This window comes from Phaenicophaeus curvirostris, chromosome 30 (assembly GCF_032191515.1).
Source record: "Phaenicophaeus curvirostris isolate KB17595 chromosome 30, BPBGC_Pcur_1.0, whole genome shotgun sequence".
NCBI classification, from domain to species: Eukaryota; Metazoa; Chordata; class Aves; order Cuculiformes; family Cuculidae; genus Phaenicophaeus; species Phaenicophaeus curvirostris.
The window spans coordinates 1847523-1863196 of record NC_091421.1 but is presented as its reverse complement, the minus strand read 5'-3'; positions in this window follow the sequence as shown (position 1 = coordinate 1863196).

Below are 15674 nucleotides of genomic sequence, written 5' to 3'. Positions count from 1 at the left end.
TTTGTTGCCTTGCTTTACGTTGATTTACGTTGCCTTGCTATACGTTGCCTGGCTTTACGTTGCCTTGATTTACGTTGCCTTGCCTTGCCTTGCTTTACGTTATATTACTTTGCCTTGCTTTACGTTGCTTTGCCTTGCCTGGATTTACGTTTCCTTGCTTTACGTTGCTTTACGTTGCCTTGCTATACGTTGCTTTACGTTGCCTTACTTTACGTTGATTTACGTTGCCTTGCTTTACGCTGACTTGCCTTGCCTTGCTTTACGTGTCTTTACATTGCCTTGCTTTACTTTGCCTTGCCTTGCCTTGCTTTACGTTGCTTTAAGTTGCCTTGCTTTACGTTGCTTTACGTTGGCTTGCTTTACGTTACCTTGCCTTGCCTTGCTTTAAGTTGCTTTACGTTGCCTTGCTTTACGTTGCTTTACGTTGTCTTGCTTTACGTTGCCTTGCCTTGCCTTGATTTATGTTGCTTTATGTTGCCTTGCTTTACGTTGCTTTACGTTGCCTTGCTTTACGTTGCTTTACTTTGCCTTGCTTTACGTTGATTTACGTTTCCTTCCTTTACATTGTTTTACGTTGCCTTACTTTACGTTGCCTTGCTTTACTTAGCTTTACGTTGCCTTACGTTGCCTTGCTTTACATTGCCTTGCTTTACTTAGCTTTACGTTGCCTTACGTTGCCTTGCTTTACTTAGCTTTACGTTGCCTTACGTTACCTTGCTTTACGCTGCTTTACGTTGCCTTGCTTTACGTTGCCTTGCTTTACGTTGCTTTACGTTGCCTTACTTTAACTTGCCTTGCTTTACATTGCTTTACGTTGCTTTACGATGCCTTGCTTTACGTTGCTTTACGTTGCCTTGCTTTACGATGCCTTGCTTTCTGTGCCTTGCCTTGCCTTGCTTTACGTTCCCTTGCCTTGCTTTACGTTGCTTTACGTTGCCTTGCTTTACGTTGCTTTACGTTGCCTTGCTTTACGTTGATTTACGTTGCCTTGCCTTGCCTTGCTTTCCGTTCCCTTACGTTGCCTTTCTTTATGTTGCTTTACGTTGCCTTGCTTTACGATGCGTTGCTTTCTGTGCCTTGCCTTGCCTTGCTTTACGTTGCCTTGCCTTGCTTTACGTTGCTTTACGTTGCCTTGCTTTACGTTGCTTTACGTTGCCTTGCTTTACGTTGATTTACGTTGCCTTGCTTTTACGTTGCCTTGCCTTGCCTTGCTTTCCGTTCCCTTACTTTGCCTTTCTTTATGTTGCTTTACGTTGCCTTGCTTTACGTTACCTTGCTTTACGTTGCCTTGCCTTGCCTTGCTTTACGTTATTTTACTTTGCCTTGCTTTACATTGCCTTGCCTTGCCTGTCTTTACTTTGCTTTACGTTGCCTTGCTTTACGTTGCCTTGCTTTACGTTACTTTAAGTTGCCTTGCTTTACCTTGCCTTGCTTTACTTTGCCTTACGTTGCCTTGCTTTACATTGCCTTGCTTTACGTTGCTTTACGTTGCCTTGCTTTACGTTGCTTTACGTTGCCTTGCTTTACGTTGCCTTACGTTGCCTTACTTTACGTTGCCTTGCTTTACGTTGCTTTACGTTGCCTTGCTTTACGTTGCCTTACGTTGCCTTGCTTTACGTTGCCTTGCTTTACTTTGCTTTACATTGTCTTGCTTTATGTTGCCTTACTTTACGTTGCTTTACGTTGCCTTGCTTTACGTTGCCTTGCTTTAGGTTGCTTTACGTTGACTTGCTTTACGTTGTCTTGCTTTAATTTGCATTACGTTGCCTTGCTTTACTTTGCCTTGCTTTACTTTGCCTTGTCTTGCTTTGCTTTACGTTGCCTTGCTTTACGTTGCCTTGCCTTGCTTTACGTTGCCTTGCCTTGGCTTTCTTTACGTTGCCTTGATTTCCCTTGCTTTACGTTGCTTTACGTTGCCTTGCTTTACGTTGCTTTACGTTGCCTTACTTTACGTTGCCTTGCTTTACGTTGCCTTACGTTGCCTTTCTTTACGTTTCCTTGCTTTACGTTGCTTTTCGTTGCCTTGCTTTACGTTGCCTTGCTTTACGTTGTTTTACGTTGCCTTGCTTTATGTTGCCTTGCTTTAAGTTGCTTTACGTTGTCTTGCTTTACGTTGCCTTAATTTATGTTGCTTTACATTGCCTTACTTTGCATTGCCTTGCTTTACGTTGCCTTGCTTTACGTTGCTTTATGTTGCCTTGCTTTATGTAGCCTTGCTTTACGTTGCTTTACGATGCCTTGCTTTACGTTGATTTACGTTGCCTTGCTTTACGATGCCTTGCTTTCTGTGCCTTGCCTTGCCTTGCTTTACGTTGCCTTGCCTTGCTTTACGTTGCTTTACGTTGCCTTGCTTTACGTTGCTTTACGTTGCCTTGCCTTGCCTTGCTTTACGTTGCTGTACGTTGCCTTGATTTACGTTTCCTTGCTTTACGTTGCTTTACGTTGCCTTCCTTTACGTTGCCTTGCTTTACGTTGCTTTACGTTGCCTTGCTTTACGTTGCCTTCCTTTATGTTGCCTAGCCTTGCCTTCCTTTACGTTGTTTTACGTTGCCTTGCTTTACGTTGCTTTACGTTGTCTTGCTTTACGTTGCCTTACGTTGCATTGATTTACGATGCTTTACGTTGCCTTGCCTTGCCTTCCTTTACGTTGCTTTACGTTGCCTTGCTTTACATTGCTTTATGTTGCTTTCCTTTACGTTGCCTTTCCTTGCCTTGCTTTAGGTTGCTTTCCGTTGCCTTGCTTTACGTTGCCTTGCCTTGCTTTACGTTTCTTTACGTTGCCTCGCTTTACGTTGCTTTACGTTGCCTTGCTTTAAGTTGCTTTACGTTCACTTATGTTGCCTTGCCTTGCTCTACGTTGCTTTTTGTTGCCTTCCTTTACGTTGCTTTACGTTGCCTTGCTTTACGATGCTTTAATTTGCCTTCATTTACGTTGACATGCTTTACGTTGCCTTGCTTTAAGTTGCCTTGCTTTACGTTGCTTTACATTGTCTTGCTTTACGTTGCCTTGCTTTACATTGCTTTACGTTGTCTTGCTTTACGTTGCCTTACTTTATGTTGCTTTACGTTGCCTTACTTTACATTGCCTTGATTTACGTTGCCTTACTTTACGTTGCTTTACGTTGCCTTGCCTTGCCTTACTTTACGTTGCTTTACGTTTCCTTGCTTTACGTTGCCTTGCTTTACGTTGCCTTGCTTTAGGTTGCCTTGCTTTACGTTGCTTTATGTTGCCTTACGTTGCCTTGCTTTACGTTGCCTTGCTTTACGTTGCTTTACGTTGCCTTACTTTACGTTGCTTTACGTTGTCTTGCTTTATGTTGCCTTGCCTTGCATTGATTTACATTGCTTTACGTTTCCTTGCTTTACGTTGCTTTACGTTGCCATTGTTTTACGTTGCCTTACCTTGCCTTGCTTTAAGTTGCTTTTCGTTGCCTTGCTTTACGTTTCTTTATGTTGCCTTGCTTTACGTTGCCTTGCCTAGCCTTGCTTTACGTTGCTTTAAGTTGCTTCGCTTTACGTTGCTTTACGTTGCCTCGATTTACGTTGCTTTACGTTGCCTTCCTTTACGTTGCCTTACTTTACTTTGCCTTGCCTTTCCTTGCTTTAAGTTGCTGTACGTTGCCTTGCCTTACATTGCTTTACATTGCCTTGCTTTACATTGCTTTACGTTCCCTTACGTTGCCTTGCTTTAAGTTGCCTTGCTTTACGTTGCTTTACGTTGCCTTGCTTTACTTTGCCTTACGTTGCCTTGCTTATACGTTGCCTTGCTTTACGTTTCCTTACTTTACGTTGTCTTGCTTTACGTTACTTTAATTTGCCTTGCTTTACGTTGCCTTGCTTTACTTTGCCTTATGTTGACTTGCTTTTCGTTGCCTTGATTTACCTTGCTTTACGTTGCTTTACGATGCCTTGCTTTACATTGCTTTACGTTGCCTTGCTTTATGTTGCCTTGCCTTGCCTTGCTTTACGTTGCCTTTCCTTGCCTTGCTTTACGTTGCTTTACGTTGCCTTGCTTTACGTTGCCTTGCTTTACGTTGCTTTACGTTGCCTTGCTTTATGTTGCCTTGCTTTATGTTGCTTAACGTTGCCTTGCTCTACATTGCCTTGCTTTATGTTGTCTTGCCTTGCCTTGCTTTACGTTTCTTTACGTTGCCTTTCTTTACGTTGCCTTGCCTTGCCTTGCTTTACTTTGCTTTACCTTGCCTTGCTTTACGTTCCTTTACATTGCCTTGCTTTACGTTGCCTTACTTTAGGTTGCCTTGCTTTACGTTGCTTTAAGTTGCCTTGCTTTACGATGCTTTATGTTGCCGTGATTTACGTTGCCTTGCTTTACGTTTCCTTGCTTTACGTTGCTTTACGTTCCCTTATGTTGCCTTGCATTGCTCTACGTTGCTTTTTGTTGCCTTGCTTTACGTTGATTTACGTTGCCTTACTTTACGTTGCCTGGCTTTACGTTGCCTTGATTTATGTTGCCTTGCCTTGCCTTGCTTTACGTTATATTACTTTGCCTTGCTTTACGTTGCTTTGCCTTGCCTGGATTTACGTTTCCTTGCTTTACGTTGCTTTACGTTGCCTTGCTATACGTTGCTTTACGTTGCCTTACTTTACGTTGATTTACGTTGCCTTGCTTTACGCTGACTTGCCTTGCCTTGCTTTACGTGTCTTTACATTGCCTTGCTTTACTTTGCCTTGCCTTGCCTTTCTTTACGTTGCTTTAATTTGCCTTGCTTTACGTTGCTTTACGTTGGCTTGCTTTACGTTACCTTGCCTTGCCTTGCTTTAAGTTGCTTTACGTTGCCTTGCTTTACGTTGCCTTACGTTGCCTTGCTTTACATTGCCTTGCTTTACTTAGCTTTACGTTGCCTTACGTTGCCTTGCTTTACATTGCCTTGCTTTACTTTGCTTTACGTTGCCTTGCTTTACGTTGCTTTACGTTGCCTTACTTTACGTTGCTTTACGTTGCCTTGCCTTGCCTTACTTTACGTTGCTTTACGTTTCCTTGCTTTACGTTGCCTTGCTTTACATTGCCTTGCTTTACGTTGCCTTGCTTTACGTTGCTTTATGTTGCCTTACGTTGCCTTGCTTTACGTTGCCTTGCTTTACGTTGCTTTACGTTGCCTTGCTTTACGTTGCTTTACGTTGTCTTGCTTTACGTTGCCTTGCCTTGCATTGATTTACATTGCTTTACGTTTCCTTGCTTTACGTTGCTTTACGTTGCCATTGTTTTACGTTGCCTTACCTTGCCTTGCTTTAAGTTGCTTTTCGTTGCCTTGCTTTACGTTTCTTTATGTTGCCTTGCTTTACGTTGCCTTGCCTAGCCTTGCTTTACGTTGCTTTAAGTTGCTTCGCTTTACGTTGCTTTACGTTGCCTCCATTTACGTTGCTTTACGTTGCCTTCCTTTACGTTGCCTTACTTTACTTTGCCTTGCCTTTCCTTGCTTTAAGTTGCTGTACGTTGCCTTGCCTTACGTTGCTTTACGTTTCCTTGCTTTACATTGCTTTACGTTCCCTTACGTTGCCTTGCTTTAAGTTGCCTTGCTTTACGTTGCTTTACGTTGCCTTGCTTTACTTTGCCTTACGTTGCCTTGCTTATACGTTGCCTTGCTTTACGTTTCCTTACTTTACGTTGTCTTGCTTTACGTTACTTTAATTTGCCTTGCTTTACGTTGCCTTGCTTTACTTTGCCTTATGTTGCCTTGCTTTTCGTTGCCTTGATTTACCTTGCTTTACGTTGCTTTACGATGCCTTGCTTTACATTGCTTTACGTTGCCTTGCTTTATGTTGCCTTGCCTTGCCTTGCTTTACGTTGCCTTTCCTTGCCTTGCTTTACGTTGCTTTACGTTGCCTTGCTTTACGTTGCTTTACGTTGCCTTGCTTTATGTTGCCTTGCTTTATGTTGCTTAACGTTGCCTTGCTCTACATTGCCTTGCTTTATGTTGTCTTGCCTTGCCTTGCTTTACGTTTCTTTACGTTGCCTTGCTTTACGTTGCCTTGCCTTGCCTTGCTTTACTTTGCTTTACCTTGCCTTGCTTTACGTTCCTTTACATTGCCTTGCTTTACGTTGCCTTACTTTAGGTTGCCTTGCTTTACGTTGCTTTAAGTTGCCTTGCTTTACGATGCTTTATGTTGCCGTGATTTACGTTGCCTTGCTTTACGTTTCCTTGCTTTACGTTGCTTTACGTTCCCTTATGTTGCCTTGCATTGCTCTACGTTGCTTTTTGTTGCCTTGCTTAACGTTGATTTACGTTGCCTTGCTTTACGTTGCCTGGCTTTACGTTGCCTTGATTTACGTTGCCTTGCCTTGCCTTGCTTTACGTTATATTACTTTGCCTTGCTTTACGTTGCTTTGCCTTGCCTGGATTTACGTTTCCTTGCTTTACGTTGCTTTACGTTGCCTTGCTATACGTTGCTTTACGTTGCCTTACTTTACGTTGATTTACGTTGCCTTGCTTTACGCTGACTTGCCTTGCCTTGCTTTACGTGTCTTTACATTGCCTTGCTTTACTTTGCCTTGCCTTGCCTTGCTTTACGTTGCTTTAATTTGCCTTGCTTTACGTTGCTTTACGTTGGCTTGCTTTACGTTACCTTGCCTTGCCTTGCTTTAAGTTGCTTTACGTTGCCTTGCTTTACGTTGCTTTACGTTGTCTTGCTTTACGTTGCCTTGCCTTGCCTTGATTTATGTTGCTTTATGTTGCCTTGCTTTACGTTGCTTTACGTTGCCTTGTTTTACGTTGCTTTACTTTGCCTTGCTTTACGTTGATTTACGTTTCCTTCCTTTACATTGTTTTACGTTGCCTTACTTTACGTTGCCTTGCTTTACTTAGCTTTACGTTGCCTTACGTTGCCTTGCTTTACATTGCCTTGCTTTACTTAGCTTTACGTTGCCTTACGTTGCCTTGCTTTACATTGCCTTGCTTTACTTTGCTTTACGTTGCCTTGCTTTACGTTGCTTTACGTTGCCTTGCTTTACGTTGCCTTGCTTTACGTTGCTTTACGTTGCCTTACTTTAACTTGCCTCGCTTTACATTGCTTTACGTTGCTTTATGATGCCTTGCTTTACGTTGCTTTACGTTGCCTTGCTTTACGTTGCTTTACATTGCCTTGCTTTACGTTGATTTACGTTGCCTTGCCTTTACGTTGCTTTGCCTTGCCTTGCTTTCCGTTCCCTTACGTTGCCTTTCTTTATGTTGCTTTACGTTGCCTTGCTTTACGATGCCTTGATTTCTGTGCCTTGCCTTGCCTTGCTTTACGTTGCCTTGCCTTGCTTTACGTTGCTTTACGTTGCCTTGCTTTACGTTGCTTTACGTTGCCTTGCTTAACGTTGATTTACGTTGCCTTGCTTTTACGTTGCCTTGCCTTGCCTTGCTTTCCGTTCCCTTACGTTGCCTTTCTTTATGTTGCTTTACGTTGCCTTGCTTTACGTTACCTTGCTTTACGTTGCCTTGCCTTGCTTTACGTTATTTTACTTTGCCTTGCTTTACATTGCCTTGCCTTGCCTGTCTTTACTTTGCTTTACGTTGCCTTGCTTTACGTTGCCTTGCTTTACTTAGCTTTACGTTGCCTTGCTTTACCTTGCCTTGCTTTACTTTGCCTTACGTTGCCTTGCTTTACATTGCCTTGCTTTACGTTGCTTTACGTTGCCTTGCTTTACGTTGCCTTGCTTTAAGTTGCCTTAAGTTGCCTTGCTTTACTTTGCCTTGCTTTACGTTGCTTTACGTTGCCTTGCTTTACATTGCCTTACGTTGCCTTACTTTACGTTGCCTTGCTTTACGTTGCTTCACGTTGCCTTGCTTTACGTTGCCTTGCCTTGCTTTACGTTGCCTTGCCTTGGCTTTCTTTACGTTGCCTTGATTTCCCTTGCTTTACGTTGCTTTACGTTGCCTTGCTTTACGTTGTCTTGCTTTACGTTGCTTTACGTTGCCTTACTTTACGTTGCCTTGCTTTACGTTGCCTTACGTTGCCTTGCTTTACGTTTCCTTGCTTTACGTTGCTTTACGTTGCCTTGCTTTACGTTGCCTTGCTTTACGTTGTATTACGTTGCCTTGCTTTATGTTACCTTGCTTTAAGTTGCTTTACGTTGTCTTGCTTTACGTTGCCTTACTTTATGTTGCTTTACGTTGCCTTTACTTTACATTGCCTTGCTTTACGTTGCCTTGCTTTACGTTGCTTTATGTTGCCTTGCTTTATGTTGCCTTGCTTTACCTTGCTTTACGATGCCTTGCTTTACGTTGCTTTACGTTGCCTTGCTTTACGATGCCTTGCTTTCTGTGCCTTGCCTTGTCTTGCTTTACGTTGCCTTGCCTTGCTTTACGTTGCTTTACGTTGCCTTGCTTTACGTTGCTTTACGTTGCCTTGCTTTACGTTGATTTACGTTGCCTTGCTTTTACGTTGCCTTGCCTTGCCTTGCTTTCCGTTCCCTTACATTGCCTTTCTTTATGTTGCTTTACGTTGCCTTGCTTTACGTTGCCTTGCTTTACGTTGCCTTGCCTTGCCTTGCTTTACGTTATTTTACTTTGCCTTGCTTTACATTGCCTTGCCTTGCCTGTCTTTACTTTGCTTTACGTTGCCTTGCTTTACGTTGCCTTGCTTTACGTTACTTTAAGTTGCCTTGCTTTACCTTGCCTTGCTTTACTTTGCCTTACGTTTCCTTGCATTACATTGCCTTGATTTACTTTGCTTTACGTTGCCTTGCTTTACGTTGCTTTACGTTGCCTTGCTTTACGTTGCCTTGCCTTGCTTTACGTTGCTTTACTTTGCCTTGCTTTACGTTGATTTCCGTTGCCTTCCTTTACATTGCTTTACGTTGCCTTACTTTACGTTGCCTTGTTTTACGTTGCTTTACGTTGCTCTACGTTGCCTTGCTTTACGTTGCCTTGCTTTACGTTGCTTTACGTTGCCTTGCTTTACGTTGCCTTGCCTTACGTTGCTTTACGTTGCCTTGCTTTACGTTGCCTTGCTTTACGTTGCTTTACGTTGCCTTACGTTGCCTTGCTTTACGTTGCCTTGCTTTAAGTTGCTTTACGTTGCCTTACTTTACGTTGCCTTGCCTTGGCTTGCTTTACGTTGCCTTGCTTTTCGTTGCCTTGATTTACCTTGATTTACGTTGCTTTACGATGCCTTGCTTTACGTTGCTTTACGTTGCCTTGCTTTATGTAGCCTTGCCTTGCCTTGCTTTACGTTGCCTTGCCTTGCCTCGCTTTACGTTGCTTTACGTTGTCTTGCTTTACGTTTCCTTGCTTTACGGTGCTTTACGTTGCCTTCCTTTACATTGCCTTGCTTTACGTTGCTTTACGTTGCCTTGCTTTACGTTGCCTTCCTTTATGTTGCATTGCCTTGCCTTCCTTTACGTTGTTTTACGTTGCCTTGCTTTACGTTGCCTTGCTTTACGTTGCCCTTCCTTGCTTAACCTTGCCTTGCTTTACGTTACCTTGCCTTGCCTTGCTTTTCGTTGCCTTGCTTACCTTGTTTTACGTTGATTTACAATGCCTTGCTTTACGTTGCCCTTCCTTGCTTAACCTTGCCTTGCTTTACGTTGCCTTGACTTGCCTTGCTTTTCGTTGCCTTGCTTACCTTGTTTTACGTTGATTTACAATGCCTTGTTTTACGTTGCTTGACGTTGCCTTGCTTTACGTTGTCTTGCCTTACCTTGCTTTACGTTGCCTTGCCTTGCTTTACGTTGATTTATGTTGCCTTGCTTTACGTTACTTTACGTTGCCTGGCTTTACGTTGCTTTACGTTGTCTTGCTTTACGTTGCCTTGCCTTCCCTTGCTTTATGTTGCTTTACGTTGCCTTGCTTTATGTTGCTTTACGTTGCCTTGCTTTACGTTGCCTTGCCTTGCTTTACGTTGTTTTACGTTTCCTTGCCTTGCTTGCTTTAAGTTGCTTTAAGTTGCCTTGCTTTACGTCGCTTTACGTTGCTTTACGTTGCCTTGCTCTACGTTGCCTTGACTTGCCTTGCTTTACGTTGCCTTGCCTTGCCTTGCTTTATGTTGCTTTACGTTGCCTTGCTTTACGTTGCATTACTTTTCCTTGCTTTACGTTGACTTGCCTTGCCTTCCTTTACGTTGCTTTACCTTGCCTTGCTTAAGTTGCTTTACGTTGCCTATCGTTTCCTTGCCTTGCATTATGTTGCTTTAAGTAGCCTTGCTTTACGTTGCCTTGCTATACGTTCCCTTGCTTTACGTTGCTTTAAGTTGCCTTACATTGCCTTGCTTTATGTTCCCTTGACTTACGTTGCTTTACGTTGCCTTGCTTTACGTTGCCTTAAGTTGCCTTACTTTACGTTGCCTTGCTTTACGTTGCTTTACGTTGCCTTGCTTTACGTTGCCTTACGTTGCCTTGCTTTACGTTGCCTTGCTTTACTTTGCTTTACCTTGCCTTGCTTTATGTTGCCTTGCTTTACGTTGCTTTACGTTGCCTTGCTTTACGTTGCCTTGCTTTACGTTGCTTTACGTTGCCTTGCTTTACGTTGCCTTGCTTTACGTTGCCTTACTTTACGTTGCCTTGCTTTACGTTGCCTTACGTTGCCTTGCTTTACGTTTCCTTGCTTTACGTTGCTTTACGTTGCCTTGCTTTACGTTGCCTTGCTTTACGTTGCTTTATGTTGCCTTGCTTTACGTTGCTTTACGTTGTCTTGCTTTACGTTGCCTTGCTTTACGTTGCTTTACGTTGCCTTGCTTTACGTTGCCTTGCCTTGCTTTACGTTGCTTTACTTTGCCTTGCTTTACGTTGATTTACGTTGCCTTCCTTTACATTGCTTTACGTTGCCTTAATTACGTTGCCTTGTTTTACGTTGCTTTACGTTGCCTTGCCTTACGTTGCTTTAGGTTGCCTTGCTTTACTTAGCTTTACGTTGCCTTACGTTGCCTTGCTTTACATTGCCTTGCTTTACTTTGCTTTACGTTGCCTTGCTTTACGTTGCTTTACGTTGCCTTGCTTTACGTTGCCTTGCCTTACGTTGCTTTACGTTGCCTTGCTTTACGTTGCCTTGCTTTACGTTGCTTTACGTTACCTTGCTTTAAGTTGCTTTTCGTTGCCTTACTTTATGTTGCCTTGCTTTACGTTACTTTAAGTTGCCTTGCTTTACGTTGCCTTGCTTTACTTTGCCTTACGTTGCCTTGATTTACGTTGCCTTGCTTTACGTTGTCTTGCTTTACTTTGCCTTGCCTTGCCTTGCTTTACGTTGCCTTGCTTTACGTTGCCTTGCCTTGCTTTACGTTGCCTTGCTTTACGTTGCCTTGCCTTGGCTTGCTTTACGTTGCCTTGCTTTTCGTTGCCTTTATTTACCTTGATTTACGTTGCTTTACGATGCCTTGCTTTACGTTGCTTTACGTTGCCTTGATTTATGTTGCCTTGCCTTGCTTTACGTTGCCTTGCCTTGCCTTGCTTTACGTTGCTTTACGTTGCCTTGCTTTACGTTGCCTTCCTTTACGTTGCTTTACGTTGCCTTCCTTTACGTTGGCTTGCTTTACGTTGCTTTACGTTGCCTTGCTTTACGTTGCCTTCCTTTATGTTGTCTTGCCTTGCCTTCCTTCACGTTGTTTTACGTTGCCTTGCTTTACGTTGCTTTACGTTGCCTTGCTTTACGCTGCTTTACGTTGTCTTGCTTTACGTTGCCTTACGTTGCATTGATTTACGTTGCTTTACGTTGCCTTGCTTTACGTTGCCTTGCCTTGCCTTCCTTTACGTTGCTTTACGTTGCCTTGCTTTACATTGCTTTATGTTGCTTTCCTTTACGTTGCCTTTCCTTGCCTTGCTTTAGGTTGCTTTCCGTTGCCTTGCTTTACGTTGCCTTGCCTTGCTTTACGTTTCTTTACGTTGCCTCGCTTTACGTTGCTTTACGTTGCCTTGCTTTACGTTGCTTTACGTTCACTTATTTTGCCTTGCCTTGCTCTACGTTGCTTTTTGTTGCCTTCCTTTACGTTGCTTTACGTTGCCTTGCTTTACGATGCTTTAATTTGCCTTCATTTACGTTGACATGCTTTACGTTGCCTTGCTTTAAGTTGCCTTGCTTTACGTTGCTTTACATTGTCTTGCTTTACGTTGCCTTGCTTTACATTGCTTTACGTTGCCTTGCTTTACGTTGCCTTACTTTATGTTGCTTTACGTTGCCTTACTTTACATTGCCTTGATTTACGTTGCCTTACTTTACGTTGCTTTACGTTGCCTTGCCTTGCCTTACTTTACGTTGCTTTACGTTTCCTTGCTTTACGTTGCCTTGCTTTACGTTGCTTTACGTTGCCTTAAGTTGCCTTGCTTTACGTTGCCTTGCTTTACGTTGCTTTACGTTGCCTTGCTTTACGTTGCTTTACGTTGTCTTGCTTTACGTTGCCTTGCCTTGCATTGATTTACATTGCTTTACGTTGCCTTGCTTTACGTTGCTTTACGTTGCCATTGTTTTACGTTGCCTTACCTTGCCTTGCTTTATGTTGCTTTTCGTTGCCTTGCTTTACGTTTCTTTATGTTGCCTTGCTTTACGTTGCCTTGCCTAGCCTTGCTTTTCGTTGCTTTAAGTTGCTTCGCTTTACGTTGCTTTACGTTGCCTCGATTTACGTTGCTTTACGTTGCCTTCCTTTACGTTGCCTTACTTTACTTTGCCTTGCCTTTCCTTGCTTTAAGTTGCTGTACGTTGCCTTGCCTTACGTTGCTTTACGTTGCCTTGCTTTACATTGCTTTATGTTCCCTTACGTTGCCTTGCTTTAAGTTGCCTTGCTTTACGTTGCTTTACGTTGCCTTGATTTACTTTGCCTTACGTTGCCTTGCTTATACGTTGCCTTGCTTTACGTTTCCTTACTTTACTTTGTCTTGCTTTACGTTACTTTAATTTGCCTTGCTTTACGTTGCTTTACATTGCCTTGCTTTATGTTGCCTTGCTTTACATTGCTTTACGTTGTCTTGCTTTACGTTGCCTTGCTTTACGTTGCTTTACGTTGCCTTACGTTGCCTTGCGTTACGTTGCCTTGCTTTACGTTGCTTTACGTTGACTTGCTTTACGTTGTCTTGCTTTACTTTGCATTACGTTGCCTTGCTTTACTTTGCCTTGCTTTACTTTGCCTTGTCTTGCCTTGCTTTTCGTTGCCTTGCTTTACGTTGCCTTGCCTTGATTTACGTTGCCTTGCCTTGGCTTTCTTTACGTTGCCTTGATTTCCCTTGCTTTACGTTGCTTTACGATGCCTTGCTTTACGTTGCCTTGCTTTACGTTGCCTTACTTTACGTTGCTTTACGTTGCCTTACTTTATGTTGCCTTGCTTTACGTTGCCTTACGTTGCCTTGCTTTACGTTTCCTTGCTTTACGTTGCTTTACGTTGCCTTGCTTTAAGTTGCCTTGCTTTACGTTGTATTACGTTGCCTTGCTTTATGTTGCCTTGCTTTAAGTTGCTTTACGTTGTCTTGCTTTACGTTGCCTTACTTTATGTTGCTTTACGTTGCCTTACTTTACATTGCCTTCATTTACGTTGCCTTGCTTTACGTTGCTTTATGTTGCCTTGCTTTATGTTGCCTTGCTTTACGTTGCTTTACGATGCCTTGCTTTACGTTGCTTTACGTTGCCTTGCTTTACGATGCCTTGCTTTCTGTGCCTTGCCTTGTCTTGCTTTACGTTGCCTTGCCTTGCTTTACGTTGCTTTACGTTGCCTTGCTTTACGTTGCTTTACGTTGCCTTGCTTTACGTTGCCTTGCTTTACGTTGCCTTGCCTTGCCTTGCTTTCCGTTCCCTTACGTTGCCTTTCTTTATGTTACTTTACGTTGCCTTGCTTTACGTTGCCTTGCTTTACGTTGCCTTGCCTTGCCTTGCTTTACGTTATTTTACTTTGCCTTGCTTTACATTGCCTTGCCTTGCCTGTCTTTAGTTTGCTTTACGTTGCCTTGCTTTACGTTGATTTACGTTGCCTTGCTTTACGTTGCCTTGCTTTACATTGCCTTACGTTGCCTTGCTTTACGTTGCCTTGCTTTACGTTGCTTTAGGTTGCCTTGCTTTACGTTACCTTACGTTGCCTTACTTTACGTTGCCTTGCTTTACGTTGCTTTACGTTGCCTTGCTTTACGTTGCCTTACGTTGCCTTGCTTTACGTTGCCTTGCTTTACTTTGCTTTACTTTGCCTTGCTTTATGTTGCCTTGCTTTACGTTGCTTTACGTTGCCTTGCGTTACGTTGCCTTGCTTTACGTTGCATTACGTTGACTTGCTTTACGTTGTCTTGCTTTACTTTGCATTACGTTGCCTTGCTTTACTTTGCCTTGCTTTACTTTGCCTTGTCTTGCCTTGCTTTACGTTGCCTTGCTTTACGTTGCCTTGCCTTGCTTTACGTTGCCTTGCCTTGGCTTTCTTTACGTTGCCTTGATTTCCCTTGCTTTACGTTGCTTTACGATGCCTTGCTTTACGTTGCTTTACGTTGCCTTGCTTTACGTTGCCTTGCTTTACGTTGCTTTACGTTGCCTTGCTTTACGTTGCCTTGCTTTACGTTGCCTTACTTTACGTTGCTTTACGTTGCCTTACTTTACGTTGCCTTGCTTTACGTTGCCTTACGTTGCCTTGCTTTACGTTGCCTTGCTTTACGTTGCCTTACTTTACGTTGCTTTACGTTGCCTTACTTTACATTGCCTTGCTTTACGTTGCCTTGCTTTGCGTTGCTTTATGTTGCCTTGCTTTACGTTGCTTTATGTTGTCTTGCTTTACGTTGCCTTACTTTATGTTGCTTTACGTTGCCTTACTTTACATTGCCTTGCTTTACGTTGCCTTACTTTACGTTGCTTTACGTTGCCTTGCCTTGCCTTACTTTACGTTGCTTTACGTTGCCTTGCTTTATGTTGCCTTGCTTTACGTTGCCTTGCTTTACGTTGCCTTGCTTTACGTTGCTTTACGTTGCCTTGCTTTACGTTGCTTTACGTTGCCTTACGTTGCCTTGCGTTACGTTTCCTTGCTTTACGTTGCTTTACTTTGTCTTGCTTTACGTTGTCTTGCTTTACTTTGCATTACGTTGCCTTGCTTTACTTTGCCTTGTTTTACTTTGCCTTGTCTTGCCTTGCTTTACGTTGCCTTGCTTTACGTTGCCTTGCCTTGCTTTACGTTGCCTTGCCTTGGCTTTCTTTACGTTGCCTTGATTTCCCTTGCTTTACGTTTCTTTACGATGCCTTGCTTTACGTTGCCTTGCTTTACGTTGCCTTACTTTACGTTGCTTTACGTTGCCTTACTTTACGTTGCCTTGCTTTACGTTGCCTTACGTTGCCTTGCTTTACGTTGCCTTGCTTTACGTTGCCTTACTTTACGTTGCTTTACGTTGCCTTACTTTACATTGCCTTGCTTTACGTTGCCTTGCTTTACGTTGCTTTATGTTGCCTTGCTTTACGTTGCTTTATGTTTTCTTGCTTTACGTTGCCTTGCTTTACGTTGTCTTGATTTACGTTGCTTTACGTTGCCTTACTTTACGTTGCATTGCTTTACGTTGCCTTACTTTACGTTGCTTTAAGTTGCCTTGCCTTGCCTTACTTTACGTTGCTTTACGTTGCCTTGCTTTACGTTGCCTTGCTTTACGTTGCCTTACTTTACGTTGCTTTACGTTGCCTTAATTTACGTTGCCTTGCTTTACGTTGCCTTACGTTGCCTTGCTTTACGTTGCATTGCTTTACGTTGCTTTACGTTGCCTTGCTTTATGTTGCCTTGCTTTACGTTGCTTTACG